At 43.1% G+C, this 24,079-nt stretch overlaps 1 long non-coding RNA gene across 2 annotated transcripts; it reads left to right on the top strand.

Moving 5' to 3' along the window:
- Positions 1-314: 314 nt before the first annotated feature.
- On the top strand, positions 315-23,763 carry LOC143684336 (uncharacterized). 2 transcript variants are annotated; one of them, XR_013175995.1, is made up of 3 exons: positions 315-410; positions 914-989; positions 23,715-23,763. It is a non-coding gene; the product is annotated as an uncharacterized LOC143684336 (long non-coding RNA). The 2 variants fall into 2 exon arrangements; XR_013175994.1 differs by lacking the exon at positions 23,715-23,763 and adding an exon at positions 11,999-12,107.
- The last annotated feature ends 316 nt before the right edge of the window (positions 23,764-24,079 follow it).

Below are 24,079 nucleotides of genomic sequence, written 5' to 3'. Positions count from 1 at the left end.
TAGGGGACAGTAGCAGGGATTATCAGCTGCTCTCAAAAAAGAGGAACACCCCTACACCTTGACCTGTGCTTGTCTTCTACTAAGTCTCTTCTTCTCTTGTTTACAGGCAGTTCAGACAATATCTGGATTGTTTTCACTCCAATAGACTCATTAGAGGCTTCAATCGAGCCAGAAAGGACTTTCAAGCCCAAATAGCTCTGAACAATACCTGGCACAGGTATGTGCTCCATAAGTGTTTGTCAGACTGAAATGAAGTCAGATGGCAAGCCTTTTGTTGTAGAAAAAAACCTATGCACGCTGGCACAGATGTTGTTGTGACATAACCTAAAGCTAACCAGGCACCTGGTGGACTTCTAAGTCACAAAGGGAAGAGACCCAGCTGTGTGCAAAGGTGAAACAGGTAAATTCAGGTAAATGCTACAAACTCAAGAATTGCTGGGGCCACCCTATTTCCAGGCTCTCGAAATTCTGCTCTTAGCCAATCATTTTTGGGAGGGAAAAATTGCCTTCCCTGAAGGAGGACACCTTTGGGAAGCAAATCCCATGAAGCCTCACATTTTCGCAGCACTTTGGGCTTTTCTGTTTGTTTTCTCACCCTTTCACTTAATTCCCCGAAGTGTCTTTTGACCTGGGTAGGATCTTTATTAGTAACCCTTGTACAAAAGGAAATTGAGGCCCTAGACCTTGACGTGACGCTTTTTAGCAATTTGTCTTGGGCATGCTAGGACAGATAACATACAGGGTATGGACTCATGTTGCAAACAATTTCTTTCCTGACTGGAGAGTTGGAGCAGTGGGAGGACCTGGAACCAGGGGTGGGACCCCGAAGAGGAATTAGAGAGCCCCAAGAGGGCTTTGCTCAATAGGGTAAACTTTTGTTTATTTTTTGTTTGGATTTTTTTTGCATGGGCAGGAACCGGGAATCAAACCCGAGTCTCTGGCATGACCGGCAAGAACTCCACCACTGACCCACCATTGCACCGCCCAGGGTGAGTTTTAAATAATTTAGTAAATTATTCTTAAAATAAAGACAGAGCCCCAACCCCAAAATAGTGAGTGGATCTTAAAAATACCTCCCTTGGGCAGTATCTGTGTACTTAGGCAGAAATGCTTCGAATTCAGCTTTTCTCCCCAACTAGTTGGTAGCACATGTCTATGTTTGGGGTGTCATTGGGGAGACTAATGCCTGTGCCTTCTGCTGATCCTGCCACCATGCTGACAGACTTCATTGACTGGTTTCAACGTTATAACTGAGAAGCGTCTTGGAAAGTTCCTGTGCAGAGCACGTGAATACAGCCAAGCTTCCAAAACATTCATCGACACACAGGCAGATATCAATATGTGGGCTTAGAAGAGAGAATTGAAAGAATTACTGCCAAGCCACAGACTAAAGAAACAATCAGTTGGATGCAATTTAAAGGGAGAAGTATGCATAGCTGTAGGTGACAGTGCTTGGGAGTGCCAAAAAGGCATTCCTCGAGCATCATCTGGCCAGTAAGAAGTCCTCTTTAGGCCTATACCTTCACATGTCCTTCACTACATCTCATTCCTTGACTTCTGGTTTGGTTTGACCTGAGCTAGTAATTAGTTTCCTCTGTTAATGAAATATCTGCAGCTTCCTCCACCTGGACCTATTTCCTTATTGCCCTTTTCACCCCAGCCTACCAGTGGCGTTTTGGGGAAATTCCACACCCCATTCTGACACTGATCCATCCCACTGTTCTCTTCATCCGAGGGTCAAGAAAGATTTGTCAGAGTTTCTGTGAACTCTGTTGATGGAGAACAGTATACACTGCAAGAAACCACCATGGATAGAGAAAAACACTACTCAGGAATCTTTTATTTCTTTACTGTTTCAGTTACTCATTATGCATAACAAAGCATCCCAAAATTCAGTAGCTTAAAATAGCAATTATTTTCGCTCTCAATTTTATGGGTAGGTAATTTAGGATTATCTCAGCTGAGCAGTTCTGGTCTCTGCTGGGTAGACTTAAGGAGATGTCTGTATACGGGTGCTGATTAGCAGCTAAGTCACATCATCTGGGAACTGGCTGGTCCAAGTGACCTCACTCATGATCGCATGGCTGGCTCACTGTTGGCTGGAGCAATGGTGGTGAATGAACCATGTATTTATCATCCTCCAGCAGGATAACCTGAGCTTGTTTGTATGGCAGCTCGATACAGTTCTGAGAGAGAACAGAAACAAGCAAGACTTTTTGAAGCCTGAGCTCAGAATTGACACAGTGTCACTTCCACTGCATTCTGTTGGCCAAAGAAAGGCACACATCAGGCCCAGAATCAAGGATTCGGGACATAGGCTCTAGCTTTTAGTAGGAGTTTCTGAAAAAGAAGGTAGATACAGGAAGGAAGAAAGAATTGAGGCCATTTTTATAATCTGGCACATAACTCAGAGGTGAAGTCCATTAGTGGGAGAACAGAACCTACTGGCCTAAATAATAATCCCCTTTCCTGACCCTATGCACTTCATACTCTGCTCTTTGAGCATCAAGAAGTTCAGAGGAGAAATCAGAGTACATAATATGAGTTCATCTGTATAAATCAGCAAAATGGGGATCATAAATAACTGGCCGAGTTTTTCCAAAGGTGGTATTTATCATTAATGACTTCACAGGACCCGAGGAGCCAGAGGCCATGCGACATGCAAGTAAATAAACCCTGATCCATGCAACAGAAATCCTTGGCCTGTAGGACTTTTTGCTACCTTTAGTCTCAAAATGAGCTTCCTTCAGCACCTTCCCTTACTGAATAAGACATTCAGTATTATGGCCTTGAACTCTGCCCTCCAGGGTCAGCTCTGGGATGCCAGATCTTTAACCAAGCTGAATCTCCAGGGGCCAGTCTGATGTCAGAGGAGGATGGGAAAAGATGGCCTTTCAGACCTGTTGAGATTTGGGCAATATTCTTTGTGCTCCAAAGTACAACAAATTGTGTTTCCAAAACATTGAATGAATGACTTTTTCCATAACAATCTAGATCAAAGAAGGTAGGGATGTGTATAATCAATTTTTATATAATACCTCATCTATTCCAGTAACTCTGCTCCTTCAACAGTACTCAGTTCGGACTGTCCCTTCTATATCAGGACCAGAACTCTATCATACAATCTTCAAAACAGCATCCTTCATTCAGTGGATACTTCTGCCAATACTGCCATTCCTGTGATCTGCTTCTTTCTTTCTTTTTTATTTTATTTTATTTTTGGCTTTTAATAAAAGGGGATTTATTTCATTAGTTTTTCAGAGGAAAGGCAGCTAACTTTCAACTGAGGTTCTTTCTTACATGGGAAGGCACAGGGTGATCTCTGCTGGCCTTCTCTCCAGGCCTCTGGGTTCCAACAACTTTCCCTGGGGTGATTTCTTTCTGCATCTCCAAATGCCTGGGCTGAGCTGCAAGTGCTGAGATGAGGTATGCTGAGCTGCTTGGGCTGTGCTACGTTAAGCTCTCTCATTTAAGCACCATGATCGGCTTCTTTCATTGCTACGGCATTTACCCTGGCTCTATGGGCTACTGGACCCAATAATATCTGATTGAAGTTCCCGGTTTACTCTTGGTTGTGATAGATACTGCCTGTGTTGACTGTACAAGAAAATATCTACTTCTTCTCCACATACTTACTGTCTCCTCTTAGACAAAAGAGAATGATCAGAAACTAGAATACTCCTCACACTTACAGGGTAATTTACCTTTTTTACATGCAGATTCTGTGAAATTAATTGCAATCCCAACTCCACAGAACACTCCCTCCATATGGAATTATTTGGAAGTTTGCCCCCATTCACCCCATCCTACTGTTTTTTCTTGATGCCAGCATCAACTGTGGTTGAAAAATACCTAGTTGAGCTTCCAGCCCCTTCTGATAGGTTATTTCCAGCAGAATACTGACGATTGTCCCTCAGTGAGATCCTGCACATAGGGTACCGGCTCTGCTCTCTGCCTATCACCTTTGCACCAACCTACTTTTAAGACACTGAAGGTGCTTTTGAACTTTTCTCATCATATCAAGAGTCAGATGTAGCTTCCCATCTCCCCCTCCCACTGAACTTCCCCTTGACTACAGTGTGCTTTATTTCAAATGGCTTGCTTCTTTGGCTCTATTTTGAGACCTGCCTTTGGGCTATTATAGCTGATTTGCCCATCCCAAGAACCCTAAATGCCTTGGAGTTTATGCATTCCCCTTCCAGCCCCTGTGATCATTAGCCAAAGACTAAGTCCAGTTTTCTGCCCTCTGGTGAGGACAAACTCCCAGTTATGTGTGGTTTTTGCTCCTGAACTCTCCTGCAGGGTCAGGCTAAGGCTGAGCCCTCACCTGAAACCACATTGTTGCTTGGCTTCTTCTCATCTGTCATGCTTTCTGGCTTCACTCCTTTATGGTTCCTCCTGGGTGTACTTCCTTCTTAAAAATTCACTGTGCACAAATCCTTGTCTCAGGGTCTGCTACTGGGGAACCTGACTGTATTTGTTTCCTAAGGCTACCATAACAAATTAGTACATACTGGGTAGCTTAAAAACAACAGACATGCATCTTCTGTCAGGTTTGGGGGCCAGAAGACCAAAACCGAGTTGTTCACAGAGTTGGGTCCTTCTGGAGTCTCTGAGGTAGAATTTAATCCATGCCTCTCTTCTAGCTTCTGGTGCCTGTAGGCAATCCTTGGTGTCCCTTGGCTTTTGGACTCATCACTCCAAGCTTATTCATACATGGTGTTCTCCCTATTTCTCTGCCTTTTCTGTCTCTAATAAGGACACCTGTGATTGGATTCAGGGCCTACTCGAATTCTGGATGATCTCATCTTGAGACCCTTAATTACTACCTAAAGATCCTTTTTCTAAATAAGCTCACTTTCACAGGGATCAGGGTTACATCTTACTTGCACATATCATATTGAGAGACAATTCAACCTACTACACTGGCCTAGGATGGAGGAAGCCTGATGAGTCCATTTGGGCTATCATGGATCCATCTGCCATCCCTTATAGTGAGGGTAGGCTAAAAATCCAGAGATGCCCACTTCAGTACTTGCTACTGTGAATAAGTTTTCTGTCCCATGTCCCCAGTAAAGTCGGTTCCTACATGAACCTTGGAATGCATAGCCTTTTGAGGAAACACCCTTTCCACAGCCTTGCAGAGGCCCCTTAAAACCTACCACCCCCCACACCACCATGGGGTGTTGCCTCCACCCTGACCCAAAGCAGCTCAATTGCGAGCATTTCAGCTGCCCACTTAGACACTGAGAGAATGAGGCCTATGTTTCACGGGTCAGCAGACTCAGGAAGGGCAGGGACGGTGCCCCGTGGAACCCATTTCTTTGACCAAGCATCATGTAGCGTTTTAATTCTATCCTTCCCAGGTGCTTGACATAGATAAGGCATGCAATCAGAATTACCTTTTGGCAATCCTGTCACAAAATAATCTAGACAGACCTTTGTCCCTTTCTCTATTTGGGGGGATATATTACTTTTTTCTGTGGAAAATAGTTTGAATGTTGTTTTAGGGGAATATTCATCCATCCAAAAGGCTCTTTGTTTTAAGAAAACATTAGTGCAACTTGGCAGCTGCTGAGGAGCCTTGTAACTGAGGGAGAACACGATGAAAATTCCAGATACCTCATTAGAATAGAGCATAATCGGGGCCCTACCATCAGGGAGGAGGGACTGCTGCCTGGGTGTGGAGGTGCTCCCGGCCCTGCCTCCCCCTACACAAAGCTGTCATTCGTTCCTTTGCTCCTACCTGACAGAGGGACCACTGTAGGGCAGGTGGGTGCAATGCTGGCCCCACATCTGGCCCTTAATTTTGACCTTCCTGATTTTTTTTCCCTTCCCCTGGGGCTTGAAATGTACTTTGAAGGTGGTAGAAAATAAAGCCTAAACATTTGCTCCTTTGAAATCATAGGTACAAGAATATTTTCCCTGGTTATATCCATCAAATAACTTAGGGTCGTGGCAGCTGGTATGCCCAGCCCCATTGCTCCTCAGCCTGGATGAGTCATCTACAGCTGTGGTGGGAACAGTGAGTCAGCCACTCACCTGGAACACCTGCTTTCTCTCTTTTCCACTGCTTGAGGACTTTCTCCAGAGCCCCGAAAGCTTGCTCAGCCTGCCAGGGAGTTGGGGATTTAAGATCCCCAGAAGCAGCCCTCCACCAGTGAGAAATGAGCGTCAGGAGAGACCTACCCCAGCTTCTTCATTCCTCGGGGGAACAAATCTGAAACATGTTCAGTGTAATTCCAGGGGTCCCCAGAGGAGCAAGCCCTCAGTGCTTACAGCAGCTACCTGCTCATTAGCCCACCCTTCAAATGGTCTTTCCTCCGTTCCCTGCTTCACCGCCTCACTTCCTCACTTGTGCTTTCTTGGATTCACCTCTCAAATGATTCGTTATGCAATCACTTGCCCCTGGGTCTGTCTTTGGGGCAAGGTTAAATGAAATCATAAGGCTCTCCTCTCAATGTCCATTAAGTCTGTCCTAAGATAATGCAGCAAGTGCAAGTTGAAATTAGGAGAAAGCAAACATTCTAAGTAACCTGAGAAAGTCATTTGATAAAGAGAAGTGCTCAGGAGAGAAATCAAGTTGTCACACCACTACAAACCCACAAGATCCCTTTGTGCAAATTTGAAAAAGGTTTCATTTCCTCAAAACACTTTACTTTCATCTATTTGAACATTTCATGGCATGGAACAAGGCACTTGACTGTCACCTGCCAGAAGAATTGTCGCAATAAATATAAAATGTACAATATCTAAGACATAAAAGGTTAACCTTAAGTCCTCAACTTTTGCAGCCATATGTAATAAGTCTGTCTTCACCTTGATTCCGATTCCAATTCTTACTCCCCCAAGGTTCAGCTAGGCTGTGGTTCCTGCCCTTGAATTCTGGTGAGAATCTCACTGCGCTCTTGCCACTCTTTTTTTTTTTCTTTTTACATGGGCAGGCACCGGGAATCAAACCCAGGTCCTCTGGCATGGCAGGCAAGCATTCTTGCCTGCTGAGCCATGGTGGCCCACCCTCTTTCCACTCTTTAACAGAGCTTGAATGAGTCTCTCAGTTTTAACTTAACAACAAAGAAAGTCCTATGTCACCCATCTGTAAGCTACGTTGGATAGGGCAGCACCATAGAAGTTGGTGGTAGAATCAGTCACTGGCTCTAAAATTTGTCAACTGGATATTGTTGAACTCTAGATAGGAAACCAGTGGAACAACTTAGAATGACACTACTTAAATTAGATAATTATGCAGCACACAGCACTAATGTAGAACAGATCCTTAACAGTGCTTTCCTTTATTTAAAAAATTATCTCTGTGTATTAGGCAGGTTTCTGTAGGGATACTGTTCCATCACAAACAATTCCAAGACCTCAGGGCTTAAAACCAGAGATATTTATTGTACTATCACAGATCAACAAGTTGACTATTCAACTAGGCTGGGCTTAGCTGGGCTGGACCCCAAGCTCTGAGTCAAGTTTGTGTCTGCTGTATATTTTTCATTCTGGAACTCAGGCTGAGGGAGTAGCAGCTACCAGGGCACACTCAACTCACGGCAGGAAATGAAATGCATGAGTCCAAGGCAAACCATGCAAGCACATTTAGTCATTGCTTAGACGTGGCCTATGTTGGCTTAAATTCCATTTAAGTCACCTTATGGCTGACTCTGATATCAGCAGAAAGGGGATGTATACTGTGCCTTGTTGGGTGGGTAGGTATGGAACCCTATTATTGAGAGAGAGGGAAGAATTGGGAATCCCCCACAATATGGACAATTTTAAACATATTCATATGTAGGTGGAATGTTATAAAGAATCCCAAAGAGGCCATTGCTTAGCTACGATCATTCAGTTTCAGCAGTTATCTCCTGACTAACCTCCCCTCACTCCCCTGTTATTTTGAAAAAAAGTCTCACTTATGAGTATCTTTGAACAAGAGATAGTAGAACTATATTTTTGCAGGAGTTGGGAGATAATTTAAACTTCACAGAGTTTAAGGAATAATAAAAGGGATTTGCTACTAAGTCAACTTGACGTGAAAGAAAGCACCAGTACATATTCAATAACTTTGGATTTCAGCCAGTTCCAAGATGCAGTGCAAGGTCACTTTACATTGATTATTGATGCATTTTTTAAATTATCTGTATAGTCTAGCTGGGCTAATGAAAACTACCAAAGAGCTTTTTAAAACACTATTTATCAAGCTCATTAATTCTAGTGACCAAAAGAAGAGGTGGAAGACAGAGAAAAGAGAATTTGTAGTAACAGAATTTCAAGATGTAAACCAAATTACATTATCTGTGGAAAAGAATTGTATTACTTTTGCCCAAAGCCTTGTACCTCAAAACCTACATAAATAAACTTCAAATGACTTCCAGTTATCAAAAAAAAAAAGACTAAAAATATATGCAAAATAAGAAACGTTTCAGTGTATTGAATGAAAGGAATCATTAGTTCAAGTCACTACAATGTAATCATTTTTAACTACTGTTTAATATAACATCTCAATTTCTGAAATAACCAATAAAAAAATAATCTTTAAAGTCATATACATGATTACACAGGTCAGTGACTATTATTACAACTACCACTGCTAGTAATAATAGTTAATTGGTTAATGATATAACTAATAATAAACAGCTAATAATATAGCACTCATCATGAGCCAGGAACTGTTCTGTGTGCTTTACAAATACTGAATTCTTTAAGCCTTTCAATAATCCTATTGTGTAAGTACTATCGTTTCCCCCATTTTACACAAGGAAACTGAGGATAAACAAAGAAGCATAGGTTCTTTGGATTATCAGTTAAATATAGGACACCCAGTAAAATTTGAATTTCAGATAAAGTTTTCTTATTATTAAGTATGTCCTAAATATTGCATATGACATGCTCATACTTTAAAAGTATATTTTATCTAAAATTAAAATTTAACTAGACTGTCCTGTGTTTTTATTTGCTAAATCTGATAACCCTGGTTTGCTGAAAGAACAAAAGAGAAGATGAGCAGTCTGCCCCACTCCACCCCTTTCAACTACAGCAACTCCTTTTTAATATCTTTGATACACTGAGATCTTCTATAAATACTGGTTTGAGAAAAAAAATCAAATTCCCTTGACTTAAAAAATATGTTCGCACTGGTGCCTGCTCATGCAAAAAAAACAAGTTTGCAGAACCACTGTTTTTCGACCAAACAAACATAACTTCTGCTGTTTGTTTCAAAAACTTTACCTTCCTTTGCCTCTTCCAAACTTGTATTCTCTAACTCTCTGCCTACCATAAGAAGCCACCAAGACGGACTTATTTTCTTGGAAGTCTCTAAGAGAAGGGTCTATAAATGGCAGCTACAGGCCACCCCAGTTTTTGTAAATAAAGTTGTGTTGGAACACACCACAGCCCATTCATCTACAAATCATCTAGGGCGGCTTTAGTGCTACGAAGGCAGAGTTGAGTAGTTGTGACTGAGACTGCATGGCCCAGAAAGCCAAAAATATTTGCTCTCAGGCCCTTCACAAAAACATTTTGCCAACTCCTAATCTAAAAGAACGTGTTTCTGGTGGCAGATGGTATGGCGTAGAAACAGGTTTCATGAAGATGCTTCTGAGTTTAGATGAGGCAAGATTAACGGGGCAGATGGATTTTCTGTGATAACTTTTAATTATTTTATGTCACTTGGAAAAAATTGTCACATAAAATAGCAAAGCTATCAGATGAAACATTTCTATTGAAGACTCAGTCGCATGGACCATTGCTCATAATGACCTGTAATTCCGGAGAGACGAAATAGAGATAAAGCTTTTACTGGGATGGAGTCTATCAATATTTTCTGCCCTATTTATGACTCTTCTCAAAAGTGAACATGAATCTCCGGTGAAGCAGAAACCTGATAATTTCATCCCTGACTCCACATCACTTTCTGAGAGTCAATTCTCTAACATATTACAAAGACTGGCATGATGGATAAGTTTGGTAACGGATGATGATGATGGTAGCAAAACAACATGCATGTAATGACTGCCACAGAATTGTTTCCTTGAAAGTGGTTAAAATGGGAAATTTTATCATGTAGATATGTTAGTACAATAATCAAGAAATTTACCATGATCAGCAACGTTAGAATTCCAGATGAAGCATTCAAGGCTGTTGGATACTTGCAGTAATCTAAAGGGATTTAGGTTGATGATCCCCAGATAAGTGTTGGAAATTTTAATAGAGCTGCCAAATCTTTGAAGTCGTATCTTCAAGACACCTTAGTTTCCCTCTGTGTCCATAAATGTATTATCCACCGCTTGACCCTAGAGACCTCAGTTCATCATGGCTCCCCCATTTAGCATTTTAAGTAGTTATTTTTCGTACCTTTCCAGATTCTTTCTGAATAATCAATAGCCATAATTATGCTAGGGTCATGAGGAAGTCAGGGAAGTAAAACCACTTAAAATAAATGTTCCACTCTGAAAGTTGACTCTACGTATGTAATACTATTGATATCAGCCTATCAACTTAGCTGGTACATTTATCAGAGATATTACTTTTTTTGCTTTCTTAGTTTCTCTACAGTGAATGTGGATTGCTTATAATAAGGAGAAAATTCGGTTTAAACTAAGAAAATATTTTGAAAAAAAGATATTTTCATATCATTTAAAGAATCACATGAAGACAGAAATGCAGTTATGTTCACTGAAACATTAATTTTTGAACTATCATAATGGTTCATATTTCTTTCCGCTTGAAGCCTTGAAAAGCACTTCTTAATAGGATATGTCAAAAACATGTTTATTATATATTATTAATATCTCTGAGGACTGTGAAAATGAGCAACTCTATATATTTAGAGATCCAACATTAAAGATGATAATAAGAGAAAAATAGAAGACTCTTTTTATCATTATAATGGGGAATGAACCAGTCTACTGTTTGACTTTGTCACCTTGGTTGTAATTAATCTTAAAAGCAAAAGCATTTTTGTAGTTGTCTTTAATGTTTTGTTTTCCTGTTTTATATTTGTTAAATGTCCATGCTGTACCTAGAATTCCAAAAAGCCAAATGGAAAAGAATCAGTATCCCTATTAGTCTTTCTCTTTGTCCCTGTCCCAATTTGTTAGTTTAGCAAAGCAGGCAGAGGCTGACCTGCCCAGAGCTTGAGCCCTTACAATGTAATGGTGCGTAACGTAATTATCTTCTCATGCCTTCAGCCAATCGATAATAGGCCACAACGTGCTGGTCCATGTTCCCATCTACTAAAGTCAATAAACTTTTCAGAACTTCTTAGAGACCTTATTATATACATTCTTTACATGTTTGCTATTGCTTTAGAAGTTTTGCAATGGCCAAACAGGATTTATTGATATACTTCACTATCTTTCTTTTTATAACAGTCCAGTGGAATTTTTCAGTATAACCAGATTCAAAGTAGTGAATAGAAGGGAAAAATTTATTATAAATTAAGAGAGTCTCTTGATACCTTGTATGATGTTCATAGAAACATGTCAGAAACCACCTCCCTAGGATGGGACAACCCTTTCCAAACAAGGATTAGTTATTTCAGAGATTAGGGAATGTGTTAAAAATGATTTTGAACAGACGGAGCAGTTTGGAAGGCCACTATGTGCTACCACATTTGATTAGCGTCACCTTCAGTGACCTTGGCATACTGTGTGCCTTGGCAATTCACTCAGGATTGGCATTGAGCCTGGGATGCTTCCTCAGGATGTGGTAAGTTCATCTATGGCCAGTGCTTAAAGTATGATTTCTCCCAAATGCCACATAAGATACAGGTAGATTTCCAGGTAGACACTGAGAAGAAGCCACCACGGGAGATGTCAGGAGGCTGAATGAGTAGTCTTAACTATCTCACTCTAATAGGTGCGATAAGAAATCATCTACTGGTGAGAATCACCACTAAAAGTGGAAGGATGGGGGGATCCAAACAACTAGACACAGCCCTAGTCAAAATTAGGGCAGTCCAAATCTGCAAGGAGAATCATTGCCCTCCCCCACTACATAGGACAAGCCATTCAGGGGTGAAAATCCCCCTGACAACGTGGGACATGACACCCAGGATGAGTCTGGCCTTTGCAGTGTGGGATCGACAATGCCTTCCAGACCAAAAGAGGTAAAAGAAGTGTAATAAGATAAGGCATCAGTGGCTGAGAGATCACGTAGTCAAGAGGCTATTCTGGAGGCTGCTCTTAAGCAAGTTTCAGTTAGATAGTCCTGACTGCCATGTTTCCCAAACCCAAACACTATCACTCCTGTTGACCCCTAAGAACACCTAGAGCTCAAATTGAGACTCTATAAAAATTTCATGTACTAGGTTTGCCTTCCTGGAATCTATAATTCATGGAAGGTTCCTAGGTCATATGAATCCTGAAACTCCGAGGGACCAGCATCCCCAGGACTATCAATTAATTACACCGCTCTATCCTTCAGTGTGAACACTCCTTCTCAACATTAAAAAGTCAGGATGGGCATTGCCCAAAGACTGCTATAGATTGGAATAAAGATCAAAGGAGAAGGAGGAGGTATAACAGAGAGAACAGGATTTAGCAAATGACTATTGCTCCTAAATTACTATATTAATACTTCTAGCTCCAGTGTTTTGAGGTAGCTAGAAGGAAAAATCTGAAATGATGGAAGAGTAGCCTGTGACAAACTCTGGGATCTGTTCTGTAGCTACTTGTTTAAGTATGCTTTGAAAATTATTGCTTTTTTCTTTCTTTGCTTTGCACATATGTTATATTTTATAGTTAAAATTTATTTTTTTAATCAAGGCAAAGGAAAAAGGCTCAGAGTTATCCTAAGACATGAATGCCCAGGGCTACTGCATACAGGTATGTGGTTTGGGTACTGCATAAATGCACTCAGCCAAGGGAGCAGGTATGGCCTGGGCTACATCACAGACATAGGCATAGTCTGTCCAGAAGGAGAGGCTTTTCTTAATTTTACATACTATTTTACATATTACTTTAGGGGTTTCCTGATCCTCTGAAATCATTCCAAAGACACCCAGATTAAAAATTCTTCATTTAGACAATGGTATTGCAACTATTTTTGCCATGGTACTTTTATCAAAAAATTGTTTTCAGTTTTGTTCTTTGTAAAAGAATCATTAATTCATTCATTAAACAAAATGCAGATTTAGTACCTTCTGCGTAGCAAGGGCTGGATACACCATATTGTAGTAGATCAATTACATTAGTGGCCTCAGTATCCCCCTCACCCCCATGCCCATGTCCTTTGCTATGCAACTTTCTAGTCCCCCAGCCCCGCTCTATTTGTGGCTTGGCCATTGTGACTTGCTTTGGCTGATGGGATAACAGCAAGCTTGACATAAGCAGAGACTTATAAAAAGCTTCTTCACTGGGGCTAGCTCTCACTGTTGCACCTCTACCCCTGTCCGGTGAGCAAGCTCATTCTAGCCTAGTCATCCCTGTTACTCCAGCTGACAGCCAGACAACGGCCCAACCAAGACTGGAAGAACCGCACCACTGAGCATAGCCTACATCGTAACATTCAAATGCACGATAAATAGATGCTATCTGTTCACAACACTTATGCTTTGCAGTTATTTGTTACACAGCTTTATCATGGCATGAGATAACTGATACACGTAGTGAACAAGAATATATGCTCTCCTGGGTTTACATTCTAGTAGGGGAAAGAGACAACGAATGTAGAATAAATGAAGGAATAAATGAACTGGAAAAACTAACAGCAAGTGATAGCACTTTGCTTTATTTTGGATTGTGAGGGATGACTTTGTTTTGAAGGGGACATTTGGTTTAAGATCTGAGTAAATAGAAATACCAGGGTGTATCAGTTTGCATCTGTGTATACCCCAGAAAAGCCAAGTTCTTTGCTCCTCATTCACTATTGCTGGGTGGGAGTTATTTTTATTGTTTCCATGGAGATGTGACCCACCCAATTGTGGGTGCAAACTTTTGATTAATGGTTTCCATGGAGGTGTGTCTCCACCCATTCAAGGTGGGGTTGCGTCTCCACCCATTCAAGGTGGGGTTGCTTACCGGAGCCCTTTAAGAGGGAGCCATTTGGAAAAGCTTCAGAGCTGCCAGAGGCACCAGACCCACCAGAACCAACCGAAAGGACAGAGCCCTGGGGAAGCCGTTGAAGAGAAAGCTAGCAGACATTGCCATGGCCCTTTACAGATGAGAGAGAAACCCTGAACATCATCAGCCTTCTTGAACCAAGGTCTCTTTCCTTGGATGCCTTAGATTAGATTCTTATAGCCTTGCCATAATATGGACAATTTTCACAGTCTTAGGGCTGTATACTTGCAACTTAATAAATTCCTCTTTTAAAAAGCCATTCCATTTCTGGTATATTGCATTCCAGCAGCTTGCAAACTAGAACCCAGGGGAAACAATATTCCAGACAGAAGAACCAGATAGTTCAAAAGCCCTAAAGAGGGGATGAACTTGGATAGTTCAAGAAACAGAGAAAAAGTTGGTGTTTAAAACCATAGGAATGGGGTGGTACAATGGTGGCTAAGTGGCAGAATTCTCCCCTTCCATGCTGGAGACCCAGGTTTGATTTCCGGAGACTGCCCATACCACACACACACACACACACACACACACACACACACACACACACAAACCCCATAAGAATGGATGACATCATCTAAGAGGAGTGAAGGAGACAGGAACGGCCTGGTACTCATCTCCAAGGGATTCCAATCTATAGGGTCAAGAAGAATAGTGATGCCAGTTAAGGAGGCAGGGAAGGGGGACAGGGCAGAGGCAGGTGGCATCAAGAAAGAGTAGTGTCAGCAAAGGCCAGAAAAGGAAGTTGTCAACTGTGCAGTACTGCTCAGAGGTCACATTAGAGAAGACCAGACGAGCGCCAGTTGGATTTGGAGACCTGAAGTCATTGATGGCCTTGGCCGGAGCGGTCTCCACAGAGTGTGGGGTGCCTGTGAATAGGGTGACTGGTTAAATGGGTTCAAGCAGGGACCTCATGGGCCACTCTTCCAAAAAGGGGAGTGGAGAAATTGAACAACAGCTGGAGGGAGCTAGGTGGTCCAGACAGGACTTGGTTTTCTTAAGATTAAAGAAACTAGATAATATTTGGGTGCTGACAGGAAAAAGGGAGGAATCAGTGTTGAAGAAGAGAAAGAGAAGATAATTCCAAGAGTTAAGTCCTTGGGAAAGGAGAGAAGGCCCAGGGTCCAGAACACATGGGATTGCCTCAGTTGCAGGAAGGAAAGCCAAGAGAGTGAGCACAGGTGCCTTGCAGATTTGGGAGGAGAAAGCTGTTGGAGTTTTCCCTGGCTACTTCCTTTTTCTCACAGGAATCTGGGGCAGGTTATCAGCAGAAGGGTGGAGATGTTTGTGTGTTCAGGGCCAGGCTTGTGTGGGAAGTGTGAGGAGAGGGAAATTGTGAAAGAACTGTTTAGGAAGTTAGGAAAGCAAACATTCTTGGGAAGTACCATAGGCTCACAGGTCCATTTGAGATGGGTACGTAAGACGGGTCGGCATGGTTGTGCATTTCCCCAGAAGCATTCTGCGGTTCTGGTGCTGGTGTGGATTGGGCAGATTTTGCCTTTAAGAGGCAAGCTGGGCGAGTTAGTATTTCTCTCTGTTTATTTTTGTTTTGTTTTATTGTCACACGAGTATGAAGAAGCAGGAATTAAAATCATTTGCAAGGGAGTGACTTTAACAGTACACCAAAGTAAATGATTGCTCTGGAGCAGAGATTTTGCTGAGAGGTCAGAGAGCAGCTGGCAGCTGACGTGGAGCACTGGGATCCTCTTCCCTGTACTAGGGTACTAGAGTGCAGAGAGGATGGCAATGAAAGGCATTTGTGCTCTCCCTGCCCCATCAGAGATAGTCTTCATGTTCCCTTGTCCAGACGTTGTCCAGGCCACAGAGAAGTTGCTGGAAGAAAGCAATTCCATTCCTAGCCTTTGAAAAAGATAGGGGAGGGAAACACAGAGTCTGTGGATGTTAGGGAAAGGGAAAGAAGGAAAGGAGGAGTTGATGTCCCTAGAATTGGGAAGTAATGGAGGTCTGGAGACCCTGGTCCTGAGGAGCCAAGGAAGAGCCATAAAGAGGGACCGGCCTCCATTGGGCAGCAAGGACACCTAGCACCCATCTCCAGGCCCTGCCCCCTGGGCCTCAGCAGATGTCCTTCGTCGGGGAATTGCAGGGTGCAGGCTCAGATGCTGGGCACGTCAGGGTCAGGAAATGTGGAATGACGAAGGGAGAGGCCTAACCAAATTTTTTGCATCTACGCCCTTCCGTCTTCCCAGCCCTGGACATGCCGTGCCCTCGTGGCTGAGGCTGGGGGAGAAAGCCCTAACACTGCCTCAGAACACCCCAGCACGGGCACTTGAGATCAGGAAATGTACCAATTAAGGAAATTAATAAATGTGCCACCAAAGATACCATATTAAATGAGAGAAGCCAGATACTTATCTGGAGTCCAAGAACAGGGAAGCCTAATCTTCTGATAAGAATCAGAAGAGCAGTTTCCTTTGGGGGTGGGTGAGGATGAGTGGGAAGGAGCAGAAGGGAACTTTCTGGGGTGATAAATGCTCTTCTCTTAATCCAGGTGGCGGTTCAAACACCGTCAAGCCCTACTCTTAGGATTTGCCCATTTCACTGTATGTAAATAATAGCTCAAGAAAATACTGACTTTGCTCTCCCATGGCATTGGGCTTTTGAGTGAATAAGGAAAGGAAGAAAGAAAGGGGAGGAATGGATGGAAAGAGGAAGGAAAGAAAAACAAAAGAAGCAAAGAAGGGATACGAGGTGGCACCCTTATCCCCAGTAGTTTATCCCCATCTGTAGTTACTGATTCATACGCATTGTGCATTTTCCACCTGTTTGTCCTATAATCTTATATTGAGCACCTAGTCTGTGCCAAGTGGCCAGAGAGAAAGGAAAATTTAACAAGTGGAAGCAAATAGTGAAACACACAGCCCTCAGATCTGGGGAGGGGGGTGGGGATTAGATCTCCCTAGGAGTGAGGGAACCTTGCTCTTGAGGCAGGATTACTGGGGAGGCTGAAGGGACCATAGAAGGAGGTCAGGGGATTCTCTGAGACCTGAATCTGCCTGTGTTTGCCCTTCTTCTCCTTAGAGGCCTGTCCACAAGGCCCAGGACTTCCTTGTCACAATTCCACCCTCCCCACCCCTGAAATGTGCTTGTGAAAAACACTGATATAACCGCTGAGCTGAAGAAATTATCTGCAGGGAAATGAGCTGCTCTGAGCGTCCCCAGCTTTCCGGGTCGTTCCCTGTACACGGTACCCTCAGCTTCCCTGCTGTCGTGGGCAAACTGGAGCAAAAGGAGGAGGAGAACTTCTCAGACACACTGCTCCCTTCAGGAAATGAGGGACAAAAGAGCTGCCCTGAGGAGAATCCGGCAGTTATTTTCCCTCAGGCCTGAGGACATTAGAAGATGAATTTCCAAAACACTGGGTTAAATTGGTTTGGTTGTTGCACTTCCTCGGCTTTCTTTAGGAAAAAAATATTTCCATCTGGACCTTGAGATCACTAAAGAGAGCATCTGAAACTGTAACAGAGACTGACAGAAATTTGGGATAACAGAAAACGGTGACACCACAGGATTTGTGGACCCACAGCCTTTCATAGAGCCATTTCCTGCCTAATTACTCACAGGCTGCAAAACTTGTCAATTCTAGCTTCTTAACACTTTGCTCTCAGAGAAAGAACCCTGCAACCATCATTTCTTATGCTTTTAAATGAAATTTTCCAAGATGAGTTTGGAAGCAAAATCTAGATGTGTTTTGTAAGGCAGCATTTTGCTTATACCCTGTCATCTGACTGCGGTAAACCGTTTTGTCAAGAAGCAAAGGTTATTTTTCGTATTGTTTGCCCCTGCTTTCCACCTGAATTAAAGGGGTTCTGGGGCAGTGGATCTCCAGGTATGGTCATCAGACGAGCATTATGGGCATCACCTGGGAATTATAAGAAATACAAATTCTCCGACCACCACAGAGGCACTTAATCAGAAACTCTGGGAGTGGCCCAAGTGCCCCAGGCTTTAGCAAGCCCTCCTGGTTGACTCTGATGCACTCGGAAGTTTGGAAATTTTCGTTTTGAGGCCATCAGAAGCCAGGTGCTCTCTGGTACCAGTTCAGGAGTAAGTTTGGCTGCTAATAAAAGACTTTAAAAATTAGAGTGACTTATGCAAGGTAGCAGCTCATTTCTCTAATTCATGAAAGAAGTACACAGGTGATTGTATAAGGCTAATAGAAGGCTCCATGTTATAAGCTGAGACACAGGTGGTTTTTTCGAAGGTTTTTAAAATAACATTTGTTTTTTTTAAAAAAACTTTTAAGTTAATTGTGCAATATAGAAAACTGAAAAGCACAAGAAGCAGAGAAACCAAAAGTCATACAGAATCATAAGCAGTTTACAGTTTAACATCCTTCTGGGTCCTTTATGTGTATGCACACCCCTTCCTGGATGTTTTGAAGTGCCTGACACATATTAAAAGTAGCAGTAGTAAAAGAACACATTTTGTAATTACTTCTTTTGTTAACATTCATATGAAATATTGTGGGGTTTTTTGGAATGGCCAAACCACCTCTCTGAGTAGTACACACTTTGCGTACTGGTTTGGGGAGGGAGAGAAAAGGAAGTGCAAAGGGCTCTATGCTGGTGTGTTTAAAATGATGCAATATTAACCATTGTCCCTATGTTTGTGCATTTGGTTTTACTTTGCTGCGTATATCATGGATGAAGAAGTCTTAACTTACATCTGGTGTTCTAGAGGTGAAAGAGGTTGCCAGTATATGACAAAAGTATTGTTAGTGAACTATTACATCTTGTACATCTTTGGTTAAAATTCCTAGGAGAGATTGCTGAAATTTTGAGCATTGTAGCCCCCAGGGTTGGTGGAGGAGGGCTAAACGGGAGGGTTCTAGACTAGAATGTTCTTGTTTAGAAGTCACTTTCAGATTAACGGCTGCACATGTGTGCAGTTTTTTCAGGTCTGCTCTGTGTGTAGTGGCCAAGCTAAGTCCTTATTTGAAACATCTGGTCTGTCTAGATGTTTAGAAGTACCTGATGTTTGTTAAAAGTAGAAGTAGCAGAATTACTGGGTAAATAATGTTTTGCTCAGATTCCTAGGACACAGTGTGCTTTGGAAGTAGGATTGTCAAACCATCTCCGAGCAGCGTCCTATGTCTATGTACCCATTCAGTGGTCTGAAGGCGGTGGGAAGGAAGCAGTTGCAAAAGGTACTATGCTAGTGTGTTCAGACTTTCTCTGTGTGTTCTGGGCACTGCATCTGGCTGTATATATAGTGTTCATAATGGACAAATGCACCCCAACTTTGCAACATCTAGTCTGTAGAGTTAAAGAAGTTGCCGGTGTATGAGATGTAGGTTCTTTCTGTATTTCTGTCCTCCTGTCCTTAGTGTACGGTTTGCAGTCTTCAGATGGACGCATCATTCAAAATCACTGCTGGAGCTCTGCTCATTGTAGCTCTGTTCCAGACAGGAAACAGGAGGAAGGGATGGGGGTAAACAAGCAGGGTCCACTCCAGCTGTAAAGGAACTTTCCCAGAAGTACCACCCAACAATTCCCACTTACATCTTTTTGGTCATTTATGTCCCGAAGAAAGATCAAATATGATTATAACTATATTTTTATGAATGAGGAACCAAGTAAAACAATACTTAATCATATTTTCAGGCCTTCATAGAGTATCTTGTCCAAACCTTTCCATTCACAGACGAAGAGACTGTGGCTCAGAAAAGTAGATTTTAATGTCCATAGAGGACAGAGCTGTTTAGGAGCCGACTTGGGGCACCACAACCTGGAACTGGAGTAGATCTGAGGGTCCCCAGAACACATTCTGAAGCAGTGCTCTCGGAAAGACCCCCATGGTACCAAAGAACCCCATGGTCAAGTGTTATCAGTCAACAGAGCAAAGAACCTGGAACTCACTATGATTTTTTTAAAAATTTTCAAAAAAAGCTATTTCTCAGAAAGGGCATTTATGTACTTACATTCGTACTGTTTATTATTTACAATGAGTTCTCAGAACAGTAGAAATAAAATAGTTGCCCAGGAGTAAATTTTATTGTAAATTCTCAGGAATTATCTCAGAACTCCTGAGGCCTGCTTGGACGATTTCAGGTTCTGCTCAAGGGAAAGGAACAGCCAGTTATGGCCCCTACATTCTCGGCCTGGAGAAAGTGGAAAGGGTGCAATGAGGAAATGGGGCGGGAAGGAAGAGAGAGGGGAAAGGGGTAGAGAAGAGCTTAGGGTGCCTGCCTCTCATGACTTTGACTTAAGAACCCTGGTTTGCTTATGCACTAATTAAACTATTTCCATATTTTGCATAGCCTGAAAGTAGGCCACCTTCCCTAATGCCAGGTCACACGAGGTGATTGCAAGAAGACTGTACTTTCCATGGCTGAAAGCCACTTGACATTCAAGGGTGCCTTCCTGCGCTGTAACTACTGTTAACTGCTCTCCTTAAATGTCGGTTCCTGCCCCTCTCACCCTGGACTCTAACCCAGGCAGCTGCAGCTCTCTGGCAGCTGTTTAAATAATCAGCTAGAATGATAAGGCCAGGGCTGCCCCTTTGTTATTTTCTTGGGACTCTGTGCTTAGGTAAAAGCACCCTTGGACAGAAGGGTGTGGTGAGGGCAGACCCACAATGGAAATCAAAAGTGGGAAGGAAGGGAGCCACCCCAGGAACTTCACTTGAATGAGGTGACCAGTCAGCAAAGCATTGGGTGGGGACCACCAGGCCCCTTTGTGAATTTTGGTTTCAAGAGCAGAAACCTACAGCTGTCCACAACAGTCATGTCCAGCAATAGTCTAAAAAAAAAAAAAATGACATCAATGTATACTGAAGGGCTTCAACTCAACAGAGTGTGAACTCCACGTGAATGAAGGGCATTATGGGAATGTCAAGGTTAGATACAATTGTGGTGGCCATCAAGAGTGCGGGTGGTGCCCACCCAGATTCCTTTCCTGCTAACGGAGAAGATCCCCTTCTCCAGGAAAGTGCCCTGGCTAGCCAGGCATCACTGTGCTCAGGCATCACCTTGCACCAAGCCTTCTGGGAGCAGCTCATAAATACCTGGCTGACCCAGAATGCCACAAGGTGAGACAACTTCATGGGATGACTCATGTTCCAGCACTCCCCAAGGATCAGGCCAAGGTTAAACTTTACCTAAGGTCACTTTCTTGCTCAATTCCCAGCCCCATCCTTCTTCCCTCCCTCCCTTCTCCTAGGAGGCCCTCTCAAGAAATCACACACACACCCTCAAACGCCTCTGATGCCTGCTTCTAGGGAACCCCACCTAAGACTCCAAAGTCACTGACTCCAAAAATATTTTACGTCACTAACCTAAATCCCTCCTGCTTCAGTTAAAGACTTCTTGTTGTTGTTTGCTTCTCCTCTGTGGTCAGTGTGCAGTGTTAAGAATTCGAAGAAAGGTCTTGTACTGTAATTTCATTTCTGCATCCTTCTATTTACCCTAATAATTAGAGCCAGAAATGACCAGTGCTTTCTCTGTTGAATCACTAACATCTTGATTTCAGTCTGGTGTGTACAAGATACTGGGGGATGCAGAGCCCAGATGGGGTTGGGGAAATAAATATCTTGAGTTCGCACAAAGATTTTGAGGGTAAATAGCAAACAATTTTATGTTGACAAATATCAATATAGTACGGGATAGAGTGCAAAATACACATGCATTTGGAAGCTGAAACAACAGACTTTCAAGGAGCTGTGGACTTTCTATAGGCTGCTTTTGGTTCTGCCCAGAGAAGCCCTGGGTAGCTCTGGAGAGATCTAAGTGATGTTCTTTCTGAATCACAGCACTTAAAGTACTGCGAGGAATCGGGGACAAAAAAAATAATAGGTGCCAATGGATTGTTTCCTAAAGCTGAGCTGAAATTTCAGTCTGCATAGCGATATCAGCTGAGGAGGCTGATTGAGTAGGGCTGTGCTGGGCTCCAGTTTCTGTGTTGCTGACAAGCACCCGGATGATGCCCAAGTGGCTGGTCCCAGACCCTACAAGGCCCGAAAGCATTGTGCTTCCATTGTGCTTCAAAATACGAATTTCCCCAGCTTGCAGGATAGGGAGGTGGGTGGGGTGGGGTGAACACTCTGTTCCAGAGCATCTGTCTCTATGATGTCCTGCCCAGGCGGCAAGCAGGTGAGACCCTGGTGGTGTCACTGCTGCCAGCCCTGCCCCTTCCTGGGCACAGCTGGGCTGTAGACATGCCCTCGTTTTGGACCCCAGGGCTGGGAGGAGGAACCTGATTATTCAGCTGGTACATCCCAGGAGGACTGGCCTGCTATTGAGATCCTGAAATCCCTCCCTACCAGGGAGCCATCCACTGTCCTGAGCCGGCAGTGCACCGTCCCCACGCCAGCTGCCCATCTGATCCAGCCACAGAACACCTGCCACTCCAGGCCTGCACGGGACCTTCTCCAGCTCCAGGGACAGTCCATGCTAAGGTGGCTAAATAGTTGGAAGATCATCTCTACCTGCAGAAAAGGGAGAGAAGGGCGTCTCTAACTGGGAAATGCCTTCTTTTCTTTTACTTTTTTTTTTTTTTAACTAAGGTAAAAATTCACATAACAGAAAATTAACCCATTAGCTATTTTAAAGGGCACCATTCAGTGGCATTTAGTTCATTCACAGTGTTGTGTAACCCTCACCTCTATCTACTTCCAAGACATGTTCATCACTCCAAAAGCACTTCCCACTCTCCCCTCTCCCCTCTCCCCATCACCTGGAAACCACTACTCTGCTTTCGGTCTCTATGGATTGTCTATTCTGGATGTTTCATATAAATGTAATCATACAGTATGGGATCTTTTGTGACTGGAATTGTTTTCAGGTTTCATCTACACTGTGGCATATATCAGAACGTCACCTCTTTTTATGACTGTTTAATATTTCATTGTATGGACATATACCACATTCTGTTTATCCATTCATCAGTTGATGGCCATTTGGATTCCTTTTTGAAACGCTCCTTGGAGCCATTTTTTTATCTACTGGAAGAAAGGGAGTTCTGCCCCCTCCCTGAGTCAGCCTTGTTTTTCGACTTAGCCATTTAAAACAGTTCACTTAAGGCTCAAAAGCAACAATTTTGTACCACTGAGGATCCCAATTCGATATTCTGTGGGCATTGAAGGCAGATTCAAAACAGAAGGTCTAATAACCTCTGAGCAGCTGCAGTTAGTGCAGTAAGAAGCGTGCATCCCAGTGGATCTGCGTGGCCACAGGCTTGCCACGTGGTGGGTGCATCTGCTCCCCTGCTCGCTGAGAGGAGTGCTTGCTCCCCTAAGTTGGTGTCCCCCTAAATCAGACCCTGGACAAGAACTAGTTTATTTGGGAGGTGATCCTAAGATTTGCAAGTGAGGGAGAAAGTGAAGTGAGCCAGGGAAGGGTAAAAAAGGTAATCAATTGTATTGAAGAGGTTACTGCTGGGAGAACTGGGGCTTGGTCCTCCTGGGAGCCCACACATCCAGTGTTACACCCCGCCCCCCCAAAAGGTGCAGAAATCATGAATTATTGATATTCTCACAAGCAGTGCAGACAACCAAAGCTATAGGCTGAGCTCCCAGTCTTGGGGTTTGTTCACATGAAACTTAACCCCACAAAGGATAGGTCAGGCCTACTTAAATTAGGCCTAAGAGTTACCCCCAAGAGAACCTATTTTGTTGCTCAGATGTGGTCTCTCTCTCTAGCCAATACAACAAGCAAACTTACTACTCTTCCCCCGTCTACGTGGGACATGACTCCCAGGGGTGTGGACCTTCCTGGCAACATGGAACAGAAATCCTAGAATGAGCTGAGACCCAGCATCAACGGATTGAGAAAACCTTCTCCACCAAAAGGGGGAAGAGTGAAATAAGACAAAGTGTCAATGGCTGTGAGATTCCAAACAGAGTCAAGAGGTTATCCTGGAGGTTATTCTTAGGCATTAAGTAGATATCACCTTGTTATCCAAGGTGTAATGGAGAGGCTGGAGGGAACTGCCTGGAGATGTGGAGCTGTGTTCCAGTAGCCATGTTTCTTGAAGATGGTTGTATAATGATATAGCTTCCACAAT

This window comes from Tamandua tetradactyla, chromosome 1 (genome assembly GCF_023851605.1).
Source record: "Tamandua tetradactyla isolate mTamTet1 chromosome 1, mTamTet1.pri, whole genome shotgun sequence".
Taxonomy (NCBI): Eukaryota; Metazoa; Chordata; class Mammalia; order Pilosa; family Myrmecophagidae; genus Tamandua; species Tamandua tetradactyla.
Note: the sequence above shows the minus strand (reverse complement) of the source record. Positions and strands in the feature narration are given on the sequence as shown.